The following is a 13,371-nucleotide window of genomic DNA, read 5'->3' on the forward strand; positions in this document are numbered from 1 at the left end:
AACCCAATTTTAAAATGGACAAAGGATCTGAACAGACATTTCTCAAAATAAGATATATAAATCACCAATAGGCACATGAAACAATGTTCGCTATCATTAGTCATCAGAAAAATGCAAATCAAAACCACAATTAGATATTACTTTATATCGACAAGGATAGCTATAATAAAAAAGAAAGATAATAACAAGGGTTGTGAGGATGCAGAGAAATTGGAACCCTCATATATTGCTGCTAGGATTATAAAAAGGTGCAGCCACTTTGGAAAACAGTCTGGCACTTTCTCAACATGTTAAATAAGCAATACTGCTCCTTGTTATGTGCCCAGGAGAACTGAAAAGATGCCTACACAAAAACTTGTACACAAATTTCATAGCAGCACAAAACTGGAAACAACCCAAGTATCCATCAATCAATGAAGGATAAACAAAATGTGGTACATCCTCACAGTGGAATATTATTTGGCTACAGGAAGGCATGAAGTACTCATTCATCCTACCACTGTTAAAAAACAGTATACTAAGTGAAGGAAGTCAGTCACAAAAGACCACATGTGAATGCATTTATGAAATTCCCAGAATAGTCAAATCCAAAGAGACAGAAAGTATATTAATGGTTATCAGGGACTAGGGGAAGGGAGCAATGGGAAGTGATCGCTAAGGAGTACAAGGTTTATTTTTGGAGTGATGAGGATTTTTTGGAATTAGATAGTAGTGATGGTTGCACAATGTTGTGGCCACACTAAAAAAACACTGCATTGTACACTCTAAACAAGTACAATTTATGGTATTTGGATTGTATCTCAATTTTAAGATTATATATTATGTTATTCCATTTCTCTTTTTTTAATTTATCTCCTCAAATTCCTTTTACCAGTGATTCCATTTCTATAACATTCTTGAAGTAAACAAATTTATAGTGATGGAGACTATATTAATGACTGACAGGGCATAGGGTTGAGGGAGGGTGTGACTATAATGAGGTAACATGAGGGAGTTCTTGTGGTGATGGAACAGTTCTGTTACACATATCTATAAATGTTATAGAAATTCATAGAATTATACAAGAGAGTGAGGGAATGTAAAAACTAATGAAACCAAGTAAGTTCCGTAGTTGAATTAATAGAGTTGTACCAATGTTAGTTTCTTAGCTTTAATAAAGCACTATGGTTGTGTAAGATGTTATCATGGGGAGAATTTTTTGTAAGAGATGTTACAAGGGGAAACGGGATGAATGGCACATGGGAACTCTCAGTATTATTTTTGCAACTTCTTGTGAATCAAACTATTTAAAAGTTAAAACATATATACAAATAAATTGATTTTTAAACACCATTCATGATGCAACCTAGACACAAGCAGATAAGTCCCAACCACAATCTCCCTTTGCTCAGAGATTTAAACCTTTGAGATTTGTTCCTTGTTGCCTAGAACTCAAGATGACAGGTCCCCCATGTGATTTACCTTTCCCCTGAATATCCAAAGCTAAGTGATTTCTGCTCAGCTCTCCCCAGCCTCTGCCACTTGGTTTCTAGAGCAAAATCCTTTTTTGTCTGAGCCCTTATTCTTCCTACTTGGATCACAATTGCCAGAAAACCCATAACTCAGGGGAATCCCCTCAAGTCTGCCCACCAGCCTCAAAAACCTCTCTGCTGACCCAGTTCAGTGAACTTTCCCACAACCCATGCACTGTACATCAACCCCTTCGGTTGCTGTTTTACCTTTTCTGGTAAGGAGAGAAAACTGCTCCCATTTTGTGTCCTATAACCTCCTCCCCCTACACATCAACTCCCTAGCCAGTCTGGAGGGCCTTTCCCCCATGCAGGAATCTCTTTGTCCTTTTCTTAGGGATCCACTTTAGCACTTCAAATAAAATCATCCTCTACTCACACTTCCTTTACACATCTCTCACTCCCACTCAGCAGCCCTAAACCAGGGTACCCAATGGGTTTTGGGGGATGTGTTTCCTTCCATTATTCAGCATACAGAGCCTGGCTCAGAACAAGGGTGCACAGGTAATTGACAATAATCATATCCTTTCTTTTAAATATTAAAGCATGTAACACTCTAATTTTATTTTTAATCCTATGAATCCATTGGTTTCTCCCCACCACCACCACCGCTCACCCTCCACTGTAGAGTAACCCCCTTTTAAATTCAAATTCTCTTTTTCTCTTTTTGAGGAAAGAGTTACTTTGGCAAAACCTGGCATTGCCTAGGCGCTGATAATCAAACACAACAACATCTTGTTGGCTATATTATTAGTGAAAGTAAATAAATATGTCCATCAAGACCTGGGGTCTGATTAATCCAGAAAATTGCTTTAGTATCCATCTAGAAATTGTCATTAGTGCAAGATGAAGGATTTCAGAGGCATTAACATTGGAAATTGACCTATAAAGATCCAATGGCTCCTGCTGTCAGAAATGTAAAATCAATATGTCAGCAGAGCTACAAATGCCTATAGGAAGTTATGCTTTGCTGATGTTTCCTCTGGCATGAGGCCTTCCTCCTCCCATCAGATGTCAAGATGGTCTCTGGTTGTGATGACACAGGTACTCTGTGTAACACGCTCCACTCTTGCCAGCTGCATAGTATTCCTTGGTGTTAAAATCAGTGCTTCAGAGATTTCCATTTCCTTTGTTGTTGATGAGAAACTTTCATTTCAGGTCCTTGGAGCTGTTATGATTATTTTACATTTATTTTTTATATTTATATATGTAGTCTACTGAAATATTTTATGTTTATATATTTGATATTATTCAATATATTTAAATATTTCTATTTTATATTTACATATTTCTGTATTTTATACTTAATGTTAATCGTATTTGGCCTCAGTAGCAATAACATCAGAATAAAATTTTTCCTTGAATCTCAAATTACTAGTGAACAGATGTCTTTTTATGATGTGCCTATGGTTTTAGAATAAGTTCTCTTTTCAAACATTGTGAAATAGTAGAAAAGGCTCAGAATAGCATCCGTTAGAGTTCCTACAACCCAACTATAACTAAGTAATGTTGAACCACATTAAGAAGAAATCTAAATTCTGCTACCCAATTAATTTTCTTCCAACCTCAGTTCATAAGATAAATTGGAACCCAGTTGGAATAAGTTTGTCACTGATTTGTCACCAGGACCAACTACATAATTTGCAGGGCCTAGTACAAATGAAAATGAGGGGGCCCTTGTTCAAACAGTAAGAATTTTAAGACAATGAGAACAGAGCACTAAACCCAACTTGAGGCCTTTCTAAGCACAAGGCCTTATGCAACAGCACAGGCTGCACACCCATGAAGCCAACCCTGCTCCCTACCATTAAACTCCACTGTGACCTTGGAAATGACTTGGGACCTCAAGGTTGAAAACCAGCCCTGTGTACCTTCTGAGTTAAGAAATCAGAATTTAAACATGTTTCAGAAGGGCTTTGGTTCATAGTCAAATGACCTGGAGAAGCCAGTGTATCAATTACAGGTTTCTTCTGGGAACCCATCTATAGTAGTTCATCCGGGTAGGGATGAATTTTTTTCTGGCACCAAGAATTCTGGATTGTCTCTGTGATTATCTGAACGGCATAAAATTTAAACTGACGATGTGAATTGGACTCACATGAATAGCCTGCTTCTAGAAAACAAGAGTGCCTCTTCTTTTAACTTTCAGATGATGAGCTTACAGAGTTACCCAGGATCCGCAGTGATAATGAATCAGCCAGGAGAGTGTATCAATCACTTAGGTTTCCTTAGCTGTAAGCAACAGAAACCAACTCTGGTTGACTTGAACATGAGGCAAATTATTGGATGACTCTTGCTACAAATAAACTGTCTTCCTTTGCCTCAAATAATTTTTCACCCCTGAATAGCTGAGCAACCACAAGTAACAATCTGAACCCTTCTATGCCTCAATTTTTTATTGGTTAATGGAATATGAATTTAACTTATAGGGTGTTTTTAAGTGTTGTATACACTAAAGGCAAGTATCTTGAATAATGACTGATAAATGGCACTCAAAAAATGTTAGTATTTACCCCTTTATAATCAGTTATACATTCTTCCTTGTGTCACAGCTATTTGTGTACAAATATAATGAAATGAAGGGATACTAGACTTTGGAACCATCTGGGTCCTACTTATAGCTTTTCCACTTACTAGCTGTGTGGTCTTGTTCTGTTTACCACTATACTTCCACCACCCAGTATAGTACATATCACTTACAGCAAGAGCTTAAGGAACAGTCACTCAATGAGTGAAAAATCGAACTTTTCTGAGCCTCGGTTCTTCCAGTATGAATTAGACAATAACTGGCTCACTATACCAAGATATTTCAAACTGAAAAAATATAAACATTGCCTGACACAGCCCTTAACTGCATATTTGCTGCTCTATTAATGTTAGTTTCTTTCCTTTCTCAAAAACTGGTATTTCTGGCTCATGCCTATAATCTCAGCACTTTGGGAAGCCAAGGCAGGAGGATCGCTTGACCCTAGGAGTTCAAGGTTATGGTGAGCTATTATCATGCCACTGCACTCCAGCCTAGGCAATGCAGCAAGACTCTGTCTCAAAAAAAAAAAAAAAAAACCTGATATTTTCAGTGAATAAAAAAATAGCCTTGGAGTGTGGTCCATTTCATATACTCAGATTAAATCAACGAGTAGTTGTATTCAATTAGATTTGAACGCTTGTTTTAAAAATGTAAATATATGGGCCACAAAGGAATCCATTTCAATTTGAACTGAAGATAATTGAAATACATATTTCCATAAGGAAGAGGCCAGACAAAATATAAATCATTTCTTTTTTCACCCTTCATTATCTCAAAAGGTGTCAAATTGTTGATGTACACTCAGAAAGTGATTTTGATGGACTTTGAAGAAACAGGAACAAAAGGACACTTAAAATAAAGCACATGCCTGTTATTATTTTAGCTCTAAAACTAGAGTGGATGAAATTGACAACTGCCTATTTCTTCAAATTATTGAGGATTGGTCACTCTGAAAACAAATTTATATGTTTGGAATTTAAGATATGCTTGGAAAATAATATCACTGTAATAAACTGAAATTCAGTGTGGGCTCCTTTCCCTACAGGACTCAACTGGAGCAAGCAATTTTCTACCAATCTGTGTTGTTATACAAACACAGGCAAAAAAGAATAGCTTGGGAACTTGGTTTTTTCCACAATAAAAAATAAAAGCTGCTCTTTTCATTTAAAAATCTTTCAATTACCTTTTACTTCATTCCCTTCTGTCTTGCAGATGGTTTCTTTTCTTTTCTTGATTGTTTTCTATTTCACTGATAAAAGAGAAAACCAACCGCATAATTCTTGTGTCAAATGTATACCCTATTGATGACACAGCTATCTTAATTTTTCAGTTATGGACCTTAAAGAGTGTAACTGTGCTTCTTTTCCGAGAGAACACCAAATGGCGGATGACGCCGGTGCAGCGGGGGGGCCCGGAGGCCCTGGTGGCCCTGGGATGGGGAACCGCGGTGGCTTCCGCGGAGGTTTCGGCAGTGGCATCCGGGGCCGCGGAGCTCGCGGAGGCAAGGCCGAGGATAAGGAGTGGATGCCCGTCACCAAGCTGGGCCGCTTGGTCAAGGACATGAAGATCAAGTCCCTGGAGGAGATCTACCTCTTCTCTTTGCCCATTAAGGAATCTGAGATCATTGACTTTTTCTTGGGGGCTTCTCTCAAAGACGAGGTTTTGAAGATTATGCCGGTGCAGAAGCAGACCCGTGCTGGCCAGCGCACCAGGTTTAAGGCGTTTGTTGCTATCGGGGACTACAATGGCCACGTCGGCCTGGGTGTTAAGTGCTCCAAGGAGGTGGCCACTGCCATCCGTGGGGCCATCATCCTGGCCAAACTCTCCATTGTCCCGGGGCGCAGAGGCTACTGGGGGAACAAGATCAGCAAGCCCCACACTGTCCCTTGCAAGGTGACAGGCCGCTGCGGCTCTGTGCTCGTGCGCCTCATCCCTGCACCCAGGGGCACTGGCATCGTCTCAGCACCTGTGCCCAAGAAGCTGCTCATGATGGCTGGTATTGATGACTGCTACACCTCAGCCCGGGGCTGCACTGCCACCCTGGGCAACTTCGCCAAGGCCACCTTCGATGCCATCTCTAAGACCTACAGCTACCTAACCCCTGACCTCTGGAAGGAGACTGTGTTTACCAAGTCTCCCTATCAGGAATTCACTGACCACCTTGTCAAGACCCACACCAGGGTCTCTGTGCAGCGGACCCAGGCTCCAGCTGTGGCTACAACATAGGGTTTTTATACAAGAAAAATAAAGTGAATTAAGCCTGAAAAAAAAAAAAAAAAAAAAAAGAGTGTAACTGTATTGTTTGCAACTGAAAGGATAAATGCTTGAGCAGATGGATATCCCATTCTCCATAGGTGCTTATTTCACATTGCATGCCTGTATCAAAATATTTTATGTACCCCATCAATATATATACCTACTAACCTACTATGTACACATAAAAATTAAAAACTGAAAATAAACATTTTGTTTTAGTTTCAGTTATGGGGTTCAGCTACATGATATAAAAGTTCTGTAATTTTTGTCCTCTCTAAAGTATACTCGCAAAAATTGAGCTATAGTAAAACATCTGTGTATGTATGTTTGTGTATTTGTGAATGGGGATGTGTGTGTGTGTGTGTGTGTCTGTACAAAGCACAGGAGAAGCTATAGTCTAATTTAAGTGATAACTGTTCTTAATAAAAATGCCCTTTACTAATTATTAGTTCTAACTTTAAAAAAATATTTCTTGATAGCGATGCAAGAAAACAACAACATAAAAATGAAAATAAGAATGTGATATGGGTCACAGGTTGATCATCAGAAAAGCTGGACTTTTCGTTCTCGTTTCACTGCCAACTGGCTCTCTGACTATGGTAGCCAGCCTCCAAGATGGCATCCAGTGATCTCTTCTTTCCAGTATTCATGCCCTTATGTAGTCCCCCTCACATCATATCAGAGTAGGCCTGCGTGACCAATAGAACATGGCAAAAATGATACTGCATGACTTCTGAGGCTAGATCATAAAGGGCATTGTGGCATCTATCTCTTGCTCCCTCCTGGATCACGCATTCCCAGGGAAGCTAGTTGTCATATCACTCAAGCGGCCATATGGAGAGGCCCACCTGGTGAGCAACAGAGGTTAATGACCAACAGTCACTTCAGTGAGCTTGGATGGAGACCTTCCAGAACTAGGCAAGCCTTCTGATGACCGCAGTTTTGGCTGACATTGTGATCACAGCCTCATGGGAAACTCTAAGCCAGAACCACCATCTAAGCAGTTCCCAAATTCCTGACAGAAACTCTAACATAATAAATATTTATTTTTTAAGCCACTAAATTGTAGAGTAACTTATAGGTAGAAATAGATTACTAATACAGCAACCCAGTAGAAACAACCACTTTATGTTTCCATTTCTCAGGTTCTTATTGAGTCAACAACTATTTACTGCCTAGTGGATCAGGCATTATTAGAATGAGAGTGTTAGAGTGAATGTTCCCGCCAGAAATCACAATAGAACCCACAGTTTGCTAGATCAAATGTTCACTTTCAGAAAAAGTTCAAATACTACCTGAAACCAGTACCACTGATTAGCTGACCCAACAATAATTCCCTTGTCCCTTGTTGCTTTCAAACTTAGGCACTGGAAACAGAACTCGTTGGCTTTCCCAGTCTCTCTTGCCACCAGTGGTGGCCATGTAACCTAATTCTGGCCTATGAGAGAGAAACACATTTTTTTAAGGATTTCCAGGAAATATTTTGCTTTCCGGATAAAATGGGCAAATATGGCTTGTACCACTCTTTCCCCTTTTTTCCTGCCCAGTGTCTGGAGCTGCAGCTGCCATCTTTCAGCCATGAATAAAGGCCTCGGGAATTAAGAGACTCTTGCCTTGCTATAGTTGAACTGCAAAATTAATGCCAGGACCTTCCTGCCTCCAGAGATAGAGAACTCTACAAGGCATAAAAGTTGCATTTTCTATTACTTGTTGCCAAATTCAATCCTAACTGACACAATACCATAGAAAGTGTTTGCTTTCAAAAAAATAATAGAGTTTATCTCCCAATACATCTCTGAATTCCATGAATTATTGGGATATATTTTTGCTAATATCAACACCAACATCAGCCAAAAATGCTTCTTCATGCCTTCCTAAACAATAGGCAATAGTGTGTTAGTAATACTGGCTGGGCATGGTGGCTCACATCTGTAATCCCAGCACTTTGGGAGGCTGAGGCAGGAGGATCACTTGAGCCCAGGAGTTTGAGGCTGCAGTGAGTGATCATCACACCACTGCAATCCAACCTGGGCAACAGAGTGAGAACTTGTCTCTGAAAAAATAAAAAACAGTAATAATATTCAACATTTCTTGAGTGCCTACCATGTGCCAAGCACTGTTCTAAGTGCTTTACAAGTATTAATTCATCTAATCTTCACAATAATTCCTCAAAGTCAATACTATTATTTTCTCCATTTTGCAGATGAAGAAACTGAGGCACAGAGAGATTTAAAAAAAAAAAAACTTGCAAGGCTTTACAACTAATTAAGTGGTAGAGCTGGAACTTAAACCAAGATCATTCAATTCAATTTCTGTCTCCACCATTTTGCTTCCTTATTTGACATTAGCAGATGAAGCAATGAAGATAAGAAAAAAACCATTTGCACTCCTCAAATGCACAGGATTTTCCACATTTTGAAATTTTAAGCTCCTTGAATATTTTCTACTTAGGCAACTTTAAAAAAAATTATTTTACTTTAAGTTCTGGGGTACATGTACTAAGTGTGTAGGTTTGTTACATAGGTATACATGTGCCATGGTGATTTGCTGTACCTATCAACCTGTCATCTAGGTTTTAAGCCCCACATGCATTAGGTATTTGTCCTAATGCTCTTCTTCCCCTTTCTCCCAACCCCCCTACAGGCCCCAGTGTGTGATGTTCCCTTCCCTGTGTCCATCTGTTCTCATTGTTCAGCTCCCACTTATGAGTGAGAACATGTTATGTTTGGTTTTCTGTTCCTGTGTTAGTTTGCTGAGGATGATGGTTTCCAGCTTCATCCATGTCCCTGCAAAGGACATGAGCTCATTCTTTTTTATGGCTGCATAGTAGTCCATGGTGTATATATGCCACATTTTCTTTATCCAGTCTATCATTGATGGGCATTTGGGTTGGTTCCAAGTCTTTGCTATTGTAAATAGTGCTGCAATAAACATGTGTGTGCATGTGTCTTTATAGTAGAATGATTCATAATCCTTTGGGTATATACCCAGTAATGGGATTGCTGGGTCAAATGGTATTTCTGGTTCTAGATCCTTGAGGAATCACCACACTCTCTTCCACAATGGTAAAACTAATTTATACTCCCACCAACAGTGTAAAAGCATTCCTATTTCTCCATATCCTTGCCAGCGTCTGTTGTTTCCAGACTTTCTTATGATTGCTATTCTAACTGGTATGAGATGGTATCTCATTGTGGTTTTGAGTTGCATTTCTCTGATGACCAGTGATGTTGAGCTTTTTTTCATATGTTTGTTGGCCACATAAATGTCTTCTTTCGAGAAGTGTCTGTTCAAATCCTTCACCCACTTTTTAATGGGGTTGTTTTTTTCTTGTATATTTGTTTAAGTTCCTTGTAGATTCTGGATATTAGACCTTTGTCAGATGGATAGATTGCAAAAATTTTCTCCCATTCTGTAGGCTGCCTGTTCACTCTGAAGATAGTTTCTTTGCTGAGCAGAAGCTCTTTAGTTTAATTAGATCCAATTTGTCAATTTTGGCTTTTGTTGCCATTGCTTTTGGTGTTTTAGTCATGAAGTCTTTGCCCATGCCTATGTCCTGAATGATATTGCCTAGGTTTTCTTCTAGGGTTTTTATAGTTTTAGGTTTTACATTTAATTCTTTAATCCATCTTGAGTTAATTTTTGTATAAGGTGTAAGGAAGGCATCCAGTTTCACAGTAGGTGTATATGTTTATGGGGTATGTGAGACGTTTGGATACAGGCATGCAATGCTTAATAATCACACAATGGTGAATGGGGTATCTATCACCTCAAGCATTTATCCTTTGAGTTACAAACAATCCAATTACACTCTTTTAGTTATTTTTGTTTGTTTGTTTGTTTGTTTGTTTGTTTATTTGAGATGGAGTTTCACTCTTGTTGCCCTGGCTAGAATGCAATGGCGCTATCTTGGCTCACTGCAACCTCCACCTCCCCAGTTCAAACAATTCTCCTGCCTCGGCTTCCCGAGTAGCTGGGATTACAGGTGCCTGCCACCACACCTGGCTAATTTTTTTGTATTTTTAGTAGAGACAGGGTTTCACCATATTGGTCAGGCTGGTCTCGAACTCCTGACCTCAGGTGATCCACCCAGCTTGGCCTCCCAAAGTGCTGGGATTACAGGCGTGAGCCACCGCGCCCGACCTCTTTTAGTTATTTTTAAATGTACAATTATTACTGACTACAGTAACCCCGTTGTGCTATCAAATAGTAGGTCTGATTCATTCTTTCTAACGATTTTTTGTGGCCATTAACCATCCCCATAAGTCTCCTATGCCTTCACTGCCCTTCCAAGCTTCTGGTAACCATCCTTCTACTCTCTATCTCTATGAGTTCAATTGTGTTGACTTTTAGGTCCCACAAACAAGAGAGAACATGTGATGTTTGTCTTTCTGTGTCTGACTTATTTCACTTAACATAATGACCTCCAGTTCCATTCATCTTCTTGCAAATGACAGGATCTCATTCTTTTTATGGCTGAATAGTACTCCATTGTGTTTATGTAACACATTTTCTCTATCCATTCATCTGTTGATGGACACTTAGGTTGTTTCCAAATCTTGGCTATTGTGAATAGTGCTGCAACAAACATGGGAGTGCAGATATCTCTTCAATATCCTGACATCTTTTCTTTTGGGTATATACTCAGCAGTGGGATTGCTGGGTCATACGGTAGCTCTATTTTTACTTTTTTGAGGAATCTCCAAACTGTTCTCCATAGTGGTTGTACTAATTTACAGTCCCACCAACAACGTATAAGGGCTCCCTTTTCTCTGCTTAGGCAACTTTAAATTGTATGTATAACCAGCACGTGGAGAAGAACCGGGATGAACAATAGAATAAAAGGTGAAATAAGTGATTTGAATGAAGGAGAAAGTAACACTAACAGCCATCATCACCACCACCATCTTCATTAAAATCATATTTAATATTGATTGAGTGCCTATCTTATTCCATGCACTATACTAATACTAATTCTATGCACTATACTAATAACTACTGTCAATCAGCTTCTGGGAGTGATGCTGTCTTAGTTGTTCAAACCCAGCACACTAAACTACTAATAACTAGAGCATAGAAGAAGTCATACTAATAATTACTATGTCTTCTTTATATATAAAATGTTTAGGTATGATTCCTGAAAGGTCATTTAGACCTGATTTTCAAATGGCCACTCCAATCATCAGAGACACAAGTATCCATCAATTAAGAGAAAACCAAAATCATACTCAGATGAACCTTGGGGAAATGTATCCAAAGCTCTTTAATAGAAGAAAAATTAAATAGCTATGATTTATTGAGCATTTACTCAGCATTAAGTGCCAGACACTGCACTTAATGTGCTGCAAGAATTCTCTCCTTTAACTTCACAAGACTCTCAGAAGTCCGATTATAAGTCTTTGGTCCCTTCTGTGTGAAGGGCTAAGAAAGGGATGCAAAGGTTGGGAGTAACTTGATAAAATCTCTCAGAGCCCCAGTCCCATCCTCTATCTTCTATGCACACAAAATGACCAGACTCCTGGTCAGAGACAAAGGACAGCAATAGCCACAGCTAAAATAACATCACGTGCACTGATTCCCTGAATCCCAGTTTCCACAGGGGATGCAACGAGGGCCAGATGATGCCTGAACATATATTACAGGTGCATTACAGGAAAGGAACTCCAAGCTTAGGAAACACCAACCTTTGATAAGAGGGCTACTAGTAAACCTGCCCTGGAGAGACACATTATCCTGAACAGCAAACAAATCTACTCTCTGCTCTGGAGGGAGACACTCTCTCTACCTTCTAAGGTTCCTCATTATGCAAACATCCTTGAAAAGTTAGTCTGGAACACAAATCTGTTAATGCATTTGCCCAGATGTGCAGAAATGCAAATTACCATTGGAGAATTGCCTCCCAACAAACAAATGGTCCAGCAAGGTTTTCACAGGATTATTCCAGCACTTCTAGGTGAGTATAATTGTAGGAACAGAAATTAGGATTGTACATGTTTCTAAGCTTCAATTTACTTAATTATTTTGAAAGCCATTGTAGGATGTCTATAGGCTATAATGTCAAAAATCATTCGCCTATTTCAAAAATAATACATTGCAAAAAATGTTTTTATAAACACGGAGTGCCCTTCCTGAAACACAGATAGGCTCTTGACAGAACCCACTTATACCCACCACAATGTATATTTAGTCATGGACATCCTAATGATAGGAGAGCTCATCCTATCATTGAGCTCTCAAGCACTGAGTCATTGAACTCATCAAGTGGGTTTTCTGAGAAGAATAAAGTTACGAATGGTGTTGGTGATGAAGTTTGTGAATGAATAAATTAAATCCATCGATACTTTATTAACAACTATTAAGAGCTGCTAAAAGGGTGCCATAGGCCAGGTAAAACTGGTTCAGTCTTCAACCTATTAGGTTACTATCTAATTAACCCTTATTATTACAGATGAGGAAACCCATATAATAAGTATATTTCCCAAGATTACACAGTAGGTTATGGCGAAAAACACATCTATCTCACTCCACATGTAGTCCCAAAATGTATTAACAGGACTCTTTTGATCACCTTTAGGCATATTAGAATACTTTTAGAAACTAGGGACCTTCATGGGCTCATAGAGAAACTTGAATTTGGATTCTGAACCCATATAAAATGATAACACCATTTTTTTTCCTAAAATAACCACTCTCCAACCAAAAATTTGGGACCCAAAAATGCCTTTTCCCAAATGGAATGGGGAAAAAATAAGCCATGGCATTTGTAAAAGCTAGTCAATGATGAATTAGCCTCTGGATTATCATAAAACTAATTTGGTAATTCTGTGATTGTTACGAAATTAATAGTAACTAGGGAAAGTTACCCAAAGACCTCAATCATTTATTTAGTGTCGGCAATATCCCACGGGGAAAAAACCCACAAGCAACTATTTAAACCACCTCACACAGTCATGAAAAAAAAGAACATGAGTATTTATCAATTAATCGAAATCTCCATCTTTTCAGTTCTTAAACTTAGAGAAAAAATATAGGAAAAAATCATAACTATGTTTGCATCATAAATACTATAGTATAACAGCC

At 38.9% G+C, this 13,371-nt stretch overlaps 1 long non-coding RNA gene and 1 pseudogene across 14 annotated transcripts in view; one reads left to right on the top strand and one right to left on the bottom strand.

The window, feature by feature from the left end:
• LOC123570825 (uncharacterized) overlaps nt 1-13,371 on the bottom strand; it is a 497,461-nt gene that overhangs the window by 315,253 nt on the left and 168,837 nt on the right. The window lies entirely within an intron of this gene.
• On the top strand, nt 5,392-6,284 carry LOC102135934 (small ribosomal subunit protein uS5 pseudogene; annotated as a pseudogene).

Source organism: Macaca fascicularis, chromosome X (genome assembly GCF_037993035.2).
Source record: "Macaca fascicularis isolate 582-1 chromosome X, T2T-MFA8v1.1".
NCBI classification, from domain to species: domain Eukaryota; kingdom Metazoa; phylum Chordata; class Mammalia; order Primates; family Cercopithecidae; genus Macaca; species Macaca fascicularis.